A 9,908-nucleotide genomic window follows, 5' to 3' on the forward strand; every position below is an offset into this window, starting at 1 on the left:
CTGTACTCCTATAAAATTTAAATATGGTTGACAAATTTTTAGAATAATGTTATATATTTTCCTGAAGTTATAGGTAAATTTCTACAAGGGAACACAGCTTTGCATTCAGCGCGCAATGGGGAAGTGAGAGTCAGATTTCCAGGTAACCGTTACGCACCACCTGGCCACTGCCAATGCAATCATTACAAATTGGATTTGGAATTTGGACAGCTTATGTGGCTCTGAAAAACCTCATTAACACTTTTGGCCTTTCACGATGCAAGTGAGCAGCCAGGCTCCTTCACTTGGGTGGCCGAGGCGATAGGACCCCCTCTGCCCTCATGGACAAGATGCTCACACTGGCAGAAGGGCACAAACCCTGCCTCATGTTCTAGCATGCATTTCTCAAGCAGATGCCCAAAGATATCAGACTCCTGTTGGCTGACGTGGACTTCAGAGACCCACGCAAGGTTCCGGTGCGAGCGGATGTTCTCTACCATTCCAAGCATGAAGCCATAGACTTGGTCAGACACGTTAAACGGCATACAACAAGGACAATGCCAAAATCCAGTCCACTGTCTGAGCAGGCCCCACCCCACCAGAGAGGTCCATTCCCAAATGGTGTTTCTACCACCAACATTGGGGGGGTGTCTGCACGCAGGTGCCCCCAGCCATGTTTGTTCCCGGGAAATGATGGGGCCAGCCGCTGTTGATGGCTATGGCAGCTGGTCAACTGAATAGCCTTCTCCACATCTGGGACAGCATCTCAGGCCACAGGTTCCTCATGGACATGGGGGCAGGGATAAGTGTCATACCTCCTACAGTGCTCAAGACGCGCAAGAGACCCCATGGCCCTTCCCTGCCAATAACACTGCTATCAGAACCTTTGGAAAAAGGTGAATTCCTGAATGTTTCAGAGACACCACATTCCGATGGTCCTTCATGCTCACTTCGGTGGACAAACCTCTGCTAGTCACGGATTTCCTCCAGGTTCACTCCCTACTTGTTGACCTCCAAGGCAGACAACTAGTTCATGCTGAGACTTTCCACATGGACCCTTGGCAAGTCCAATGAGCCTTCCACCCAACTTGCTTCTGTGGAAACTGAACAGGACCAGTACAGCTGCCTCCTCACAGAATTTCCCTCCATTCTGCACCCCTAAGCATGGCATTCAACACCATATAGCAACTGGCCTACTATTGTATTCACGGGCCCACTGCCTGGTCGCAGACATACTTAGGCACACCAAGGAAGAGTTTAGACACATGGAGGAACTCAGCATCATCCTTCATTCCGATAGCCCATGGGCCTCACCCTCCACTTGGTGCCCAAGTCCAACAGCAGCTGGAGACCCTATGGTGATTACAGAAGTCTCAACAATGCCAGACCGCTATCCAATTCTCCGTATCCAGGATTTTGCAGTGAACCTCCATGGCGCAAAGCTTTTCTCCAAAGTCAACCTAATCCAGGGATACCGCCAGATCCCCATGCACCTGGATGACATCCAAAAGATGGCTATCATCACCCTGTTCAGCCTGTTTGAGTTTTTACACATGCCATTTGGTTTAAAGAATGTGGCGCAGACATTCCAGTGCTTCGTGGATGTGGTCAGCAGAGATTTGCCTTTTCTATTCATCTACCTCGACGACATCCTGGTAGACAGCAAATCGCCTGAGGAATACATGACACATCTCTGCCAGCTCACACAGTTCAGCCTCACCATTAACCCAGAGAAGTGCCAGATTGGCCTCAGGAAATAAACTTTCTGGGCCACAAAATCATTACAGTCAGCACCACCCCTTTACCAAACAAAGTGGATGCCATACGACGCTTCGCCAGACCAACAACACTGAAGGGCTTGCAGGAGTTCATGGGCATGGTAAATTTTCACAACAGATTCATCCCTGCAGCAGCCAAGATTGTGCGCCCTCTCTTCCCACTAATATCAGGCGCATCGAAGGAGCTCGAATGGAGCCATGAGGCTCACACCACTTTCAAGTAGAGCCAAGAGGTCCTGGCCCACACAATGATGCTAGTACACCCATGAATGGATGTACCTATGACCCTCACAGTCGAGGTGCCCAACACAGCAGTGGGCACTGTCCTGGAACAGTTTATTGATGACTTATGGAGACTCTGCCTTTTTCCAGTCAACACCTGCGACTGCCCGAACTCAAATACAGTGCATTTGACCGGGAACTACTCACTCTCTACCTAGCCGTTCATCACTCACCTTCAGAACTGCAATCACAGGGTTGCAGCTCAAATACCTCCCACTTGACGCTGATGGCTCTATGCTCCTATGCAACGTTTCCACTGGGCAACCCCAACCTCTCATCCCTGCCTTCATTCTGCACAACACTGTGACTGGTGTCCGCAACATTTGTTTGGCACGGCCTGCATATACAAGTCATGGAGTGGGCGAAAACCTGCACAGACTGCCAGACAGCCAAAGTCCAGCAGCACACCAAGCACCAACTCCAGCAGTTCGACACCCCGACATGCAGGTTCCAACCCATCCATCTTGACATGGCTGGACCCTTGCCAGTCTCCCAGGGGACACACTATCATGGTGTTAGACAGGTTCACTTGCTGGCCAGAGGCCATTCCCATTCCAGACACCTCCACAGAGATGTGCCAGAGTTATCCTCGCCACCTGGGTTGCATGCTTTGGTGTTCCAGCAGATGCTTGTAATGATGTAATGGGGAGGGGCATATTATACTGGCTGCTTGCTATTGGCTATGGTTGTAGAGATACTCCACCCTACTGTTATAATAGATGGAGAACCTTTTCCCACTGGCCAGTTTAGAGGTGGCTTTTCATCTGTTAATTAAAGCCCTGTATTGGAATGATACTTGATTGGTTCTTATCTATGGCATATCAACGGTATAACTGACCTGGGGTGCAATTCACCTCCACCCTGTGGACAGAACTGTCTAGACTCCTGTGCACCCAGCTGCATCGCACCACAGCTTATGTCCCTCAAGTCAATGGGCTAGATGTGTGCTTCCATTGCCATCTCAAATCGGTGCTGATGGCAGGCCTCAAGAAGCCCAACTGGGTGGACAAACTGCCCTGGGTTCTCCTGGGGATTCGCACAGGGCCCAAAGATGGCCTCGGGGCATCCTCTGCCAAACTAGTCTATGGTGAGACCATCACAGTACCTGCCCAATTCCTCCCTCCAGCAACCAAGCAAAACACCAACACCACCATTGTCCTCAAAATCTGTGTGACTAACTGGACTCTATTGCACCACTCCCGCCATTGCAACATGGTCAACACCCCTGCAACTAATCTCTGGACTTGTCCTCCTGTGAGTATGTGTTCGTGCACAGGGGTGCACACAGGTCCCCCCCTTCACCAACCTTATGAAGGTCCATACAGGGTACTACACAGAAACGCTTCAACATTCACCTTTGACATTGGGGGCAAGGAGGAGTTATTCATGCTGGACTGGTTAAAACCAGCTCTTCAGGACTTGTCCCAGCCTGTACAGGTTTCTCACCAGTGCACAGAGATTGCCTGCCGAAACAGCACACTTCACCCACGATGCATCCCGAGACCATCGATGCCTGTTTTGGGGGGTGGAGTTGTATGGCAACGCACGTGCTTTCAACAGCGATCTAGACCCGCTTCTCATGTGCGGTTGGCGGGGAAGCCGCAGCAAGGATGGCAGCAAGGATGGCATCATGGGACCATCTCTTCCAGTCCAGACCAGGAGGTTGCATACACGCTTGCGTCAATGGTATGCCAGTGCTGGGATGTTAGGGGCGGGACTGAGAACGGGCTTAAATGCTGCAGCGTGGATTTCAAAAATAGCAAAGCAGTTGTGATACTCGAGCTCACAGCCTATTGTCTCAATCTCTTTGCTGCGCTCACTCACAACCAACAACGGTCTCATCTATCCATAAGATGTTTTTTCAGAATTCTGCAGGCTGTTTTATATACTAATTGGCAAACTTTAATCTAGCCATCCTATTTCTGTCACTAACTAGAGGTTTGCATCTTGCAGTATAGTCTTTGAATTTCTGTTCATGAAGTTTTCTGAGGATAGTAGTCATTGATACAGCCACACCTGCCTCTTGAGGAGTGTTTCTGATCTGTTGGACAAACACTTGGGGATTTTTCTTCATTACAGAACCATAGAACACTACAACGCAGAAACAGGCCCCTTCAGCTCTTGACTGTGCCGAACCAGTTTTTTAATTGCCTGGTCTCACTGATCTACATCCGATGCATAGCCCTCCATACTTCTCCCATCCATGTAGCTGTCCAAATTCCTCTTAAATATTAAAATTGAGCCTGCATTCACCAGTAGCTCATTCCACACTCCCACCATTATCTGTTAAGAAGTTCCCCCTAAACATTTCCCCTTTCACTCTTAACCCATGTCTTCTGGTTTGTATCTCACCTACCCACATTATTTACTGTCTATCCCTCTCAATTTTAAATACCTCTATCAAATCTCCCCTCATTCTTTGATGCTCCAGGGAATAAAGTCCTCACCTGTTTAAAATTTCCCTGTAATTCGGTTCCTGAAGTCCAGCAGCATCCTAGTAAATCCTCTCTGCACTCTTTCTATCTTATTGATATCTTTCATGTAGTTAGGTGACCAAAACTGCACACAATACTCCAAATTTGGCCACACCAATGTCTTATACAACTTCAACATAACATCCTAACTCCTGTACTCAATACTTTGATTTATGAAGGCAAATATGACAAAAAGCTCCTTTTACAACCTGTAGAGCGCGTCGAAGGAATCAAAGGCTTGTTGATCCAAACCAAGGCTTTTATTAACTAGAAGACTGGAGCATATTACATGTAGATCGACCAGTCCAGAATGATCTGGTCTGGCTAGGAGCAACCCTTTAAGATCTGCCAGTAGGCGTGGGTACGCTCTCAGCCAATCACAATCATCCTACGCAACAATCTAAACATATACACATTGGTGATAGAATCTGTACTATCACATTCACCCTTTCTTTGAGAACTAACACCGGGGTGGATGGAGGGCTATAAAAAAAAAGAAAAAGGGCCCGGTGGAGGTTAGGGGCTGTACCGGTTAGGGGGCCTGATCATCCAGCGTGACCGCTTGGTGCCGGGATTAGGGTCGCTGGAGTTGTGTCGCTAGCAGGCTCATCAGGTGCGGCCACTGCTTCGCTCAATTCCCCAACAACGTTGTCGACAGTCTGGCCTGAGCTGGTGGGGTGGTGCTGGTCCCTCTGTTCGAGCACATGACCTGGGGGAGAAGGTTTTGGGGGAGGTTGGGTTGGAAGCACTGCTGGTCTGATCCGGCTTGGGCTAGGTCCCTTACCGAGACTGTGTCCTCCCACTCGTCCGGGTACCCGCATAATGCGGGTTCGCATGGAGCAGAGTCACTCGGTCAACCAAGGGGTCATTCTTTGAGTACCGGATGTGGCGTCACAGGAGGATTGGCCTGGGAATCATGAGCCACGCCGGTATAGTTGTTCCCGATTCAGATTTCCTCGGGAAAGAGAACATCTTTTCATGGGGGGTGGCATTGGTTGCAGTGCATAAGAGGGAGCAAATGGAGTGTAGGGCATTAGTGAGCACGTCCTGCCAGCAAGAGGTGGGGAGACCTTTGGACCAGAGGGCAAGCATGACCGCTTTCCAGATGGTGGCATTCTCTCTTTTGACCTGCGCATTACCGCATGGGTTATAGCTGGTGCTCCTGCTTGAAGCAATACCACGCTCCAGAAGTTACTGCCGCAGCTCCGCGCTCATAAACGAGGACCCCCTGTCACTGTGGATGTAACTGGGATACCCGAAGATAGCGAAGATGCTGTGCAGGGCCTCTATGACTGAGGAGGCGGTCATGTCTGAGCAGGGCACAGTGAACGGGAAGCCTGAGTACTCGTCGATGACCATAAGGATGTAGGTATTATGGTTGGTCAATGGTAGGGGCCCCTTGAAGTCCATGCTGAGACGCTCAAAGGGGTGGGTGGCTTTGATGACATGGGTGTTCTCTAGCTGGAAGAAGTGGGGCTTGCACTCAACGCACACTGGGCAGGCTCGGTCATGGAGCGAATCTCCTCGACTGTGTAGGGCAGGTTGCGAGCTTTGACAAAGTGCGTCATGACACAGCTCCTCGTGGAGTCTCTGCTGCCTGTCCAGTTGTATGTTGGTGCAAGTCCCCCTGGAGAGTGCATCTGGCGGGTCGTTGAATTTACCAGGCCGATACAGTATGTCATAATTAAAGGTGGAGAGTTCGATTCTCCACCTGGCGATTTTGTCATTCTTGATCTTACTTCTCTGGGTATTGCTAAACATGAAGGAGACCATGCATTGCTCAGTTAGCAGTATAAAGCGCTGGCCAGTGAGGTAGTGTCTCCAACTATGTACTGCTTTGACCACTGTGATGCCATTTTCAGGAAATTATTTATCTGTATTCCCAGGTCCCTCTGTCCTACCGCACTCCCCAGTGCCCTGACATTCATCGTGTATGTTCTTTCTTGGTTCGTCCTTCCAAAATGCAGCATTATATTTCATCTGCCATTTTTCAGCCCATTTTTCCAGCTGGTCAAATCCCTCTGCAAGCTTTGAAAACCTCCTTCACTGTCTATAATACGTCCAATCTTAGGTCATCTGCAAACTTGCTGATCCATTTTACCACATTATCATTCAGATCATTGATATAGATGATGAAGAACAATGATCCCATCACTGATCCCTGAGGCACACCACTAATCACAGGCCTCCAGTCTGAGATGTAATCACCCATCACTATTCTCTGGCTTCTCCCAGCCAGCCATTGTCGTATCTAGTTCACTACTTCACCATGAATACCTCGTGTCTGACCCTTCCTGACTAACCTCGCATGTGGGTCATTATCAAAGGCCTTACTAAAGTGCATGTAGATAACACCCATAGCCTTTTCTTTGTCAACTTCTCCTGATAGCCTTCTCGAGAAACTCTAAGATTGGTTAAACTCGACCTAACACAGACAAAGCCACGTTGACTATCCAAATAATTTTATATCCAGTCTCTTACCTCCCACTTTCCAATAATTCATCAGCCTATAATTTCCAGGATTACTTTTGGAGGCTTTTTAAAAGAATGGAACAATGTGAACTATCCTCCAATTCTTCTGCACCACAATGTGGCTAAATAAATATTAAATATTTCTACTAGAGCCCCTGCAATTTCTATGCTAGCCTTCCTTAAGGACTGAGGGAATTTCTTGTCAAACCCTGGGGATTTATCTACCCTTATTTGCTTTAAGACAACAAGCAATTCCTCCTCTTTAATCTGTATAGGCTCCATGACCTTATTGCTTGTTTTCCATACCTCCCACAACTGTGCTAATTTCCTTTTTTTTGGAAAAAAATATTTAAAGTTTTACAAAATACAAGTATAAATGCAAAATAAAACTAAATCTACCCCCTATAACCCCCTCCCAACTATCCCACCCCTTACTACTCTCCCCCCTTGAAGCTAATATATATATATATATATATCTATAAATATATATGTATAAAATCAAAATTGGTTAAGTTGCATTATGTCAATCTACATCTTTAAAGACAAATAAAGTATCTACTTTACATCTAAATCCATACATTCCAAATACAAAATCCACATTTTAATAAAAAAAGTAATTGTTCTGTAAATTATATGTTATCTTCTCTAAATACAGACATGATTGAATTTCTTTACACCATCTTTGTATGCTTAACTCAACATTGTTTTTCCAGGTTACTGCTATACATTTTCTAGCCACCACCAAATCCAATCGAATAAATGCAATTTGAGCTTTTTCCAAACATGCTGTAATTGAATTCATATAGGCCACTGTGCCAATTTCCTGAGTGAATACTGATGAAAAAATACCATTGAAGATCTCTCCCATCTTTTTTGGCTCCATACAAAGCTGACCAATCAGATCTTCAAATTTGTCTCCTAGTATCCTATTGCTTTTCATGTATCTGAAGAAACCCTGAGAATTTTCCTTCATATTGTCTGCCAAAGCATCCTCATGCCTTCTTTTAGCCTTCTTGATTTATTTCTTGAAGCTTTTCTTGCATTTTTTCTACTCCTCAAGTACCTCATTTGCTCCATGTTGCCTATACCTGCAATACACCTCTTTCTTCTTCCAAACCAGATCCCCAATATCCCTTGAAAACCAAGGTTCCCTATGTCTGCTAACCTTGCCTTTGATCCTGACAGGAACATACAAACTCTGTACTCTCAAAATTTCACCTTTGAAGGTCCTCCACTTACCTCGCACGTCTTGCCAGAGTCTAAACCTGTGGCTAGGAAGGGAAGGTAGGAGAAGAGGTGAGCTGTAGTGATAGGGGATTCCATAGTTAGAGGAACAGATAAGAGGATCTGTGGAAGAGATTGAATATCCTGGATGGTATGTGGCCTCCCTGATGCCAGGTTTTGAGATATCTCAGATCAAGTTCACAGCATTTTCAGGAGGGAGGGTGAGCAGTCAGATGTCATGGTCCATATAGGGATTAATGATGTGGGTAGGAAAGGTGAAGAGGTCCTGCAAGGAGAGTTCAGGGAGTTAAATGCTAGACTGAAGGGCAGGACCTCCAGGGTTGCTACATGTACCACTTGCCAGTGAGGTTAGAAATAGAAGGATAATGTAGCTTGTAACTGCATTGATTTACCACAGCTTACAAATAAATAAAGAATACCCTCACTCGTTTCTTTCAGCACACCTTGAAATCTATTTTCATTTTATTAGTCAAGAGACACAACGTCGCATTCTTCCACTCCACAAACATCACCCAGCTAAATTGCCCTGACCTTCTCATTGGCTCATGCCACACAAGTGATCCTCACATTCTCACTCTCCTCCTGACAAAGGTAAGTGCATGACCATGACAAGCTGAACACATGGCCGATGTCTCTTGCTGTTTTATTCTTGTTTCTCAGGCTTCTTTAACTTTCTTTGGCACAATTCTGGTCTTCGAGTTGAAAAATGGCAACTCCAGACTGCAAATATGATCAAAAGCTTAGAAGCAAGCCGAGATCTCTTATACCTGCACCAATGAAGCAATAAAACATAACTGAGTAATTGCAAGCATCAGTGAAGTCAAATGTCCCAAACATTATGGTGCCCTGAAATGGGGGAATTATGTATAAAAAGTGCTGTAATTTCTACATAATCAAACCAAAATATATATAAATAACCTTGCATAAAATCTGGAATGTCCACTTTAATCTCGTGAATTGTTTGATTACCTTTTTATTGAATATTTTTGATTTTCAAAGACTCATTTAAATCCAAATAAACAATACATTTTTCCAACAATATATTTATCATACCGAGTCTATTTTACCCTCTCCCCTCCCTCCCATACCCTAATACAAAAAAATATATAAATTAAACAAATACAAAGAACAAAATATTGTTAAAGTCAAAAACCTTTAAGGGAACTTAATAAGAACCCCAAAAAAAGCTAAAATAAAAGGATAACGAACAAAATACAAGAGCACGTCACCTGCACCACGACCCTCTTCACTCATCTCAAGCATTCCACTCCACAGTTGTTGTATTCACTTTATCTAAAAGAGTTATAATTACATCTGTGCATCAATGTGCTTCAGATAGGGTTGCCGTACTCTAACGAATGTGCTATATTTCTTCCTCAAATTGTACGTAATTTTCTCCAGGGGAATACAACTCTGCATTTGCATATTCCATCATGTAATATTTAGTTGGGAGTCGAACTTCCACGTGACCACTACACACTTCCTGGCTACTGACAAGGCAACCTTCACAAACTGAATTTGGTAGTTTGATTACTTACTTAAAACTGTGGAGCACAGGGGAAATTAAAGGAAAAAAGTATCTGTCCCAAAAATTATGGCAGGCACTGTATTTTTGAGCTCCTTGTTCCTAGTGAAATTGTTTCTGTGCCGAAAAGAATTACTACTTCAGAGTGGGGGA

This window comes from Narcine bancroftii, chromosome 1 (genome assembly GCF_036971445.1).
Source record: "Narcine bancroftii isolate sNarBan1 chromosome 1, sNarBan1.hap1, whole genome shotgun sequence".
NCBI lineage: Eukaryota > Metazoa > Chordata > Chondrichthyes > Torpediniformes > Narcinidae > Narcine > Narcine bancroftii.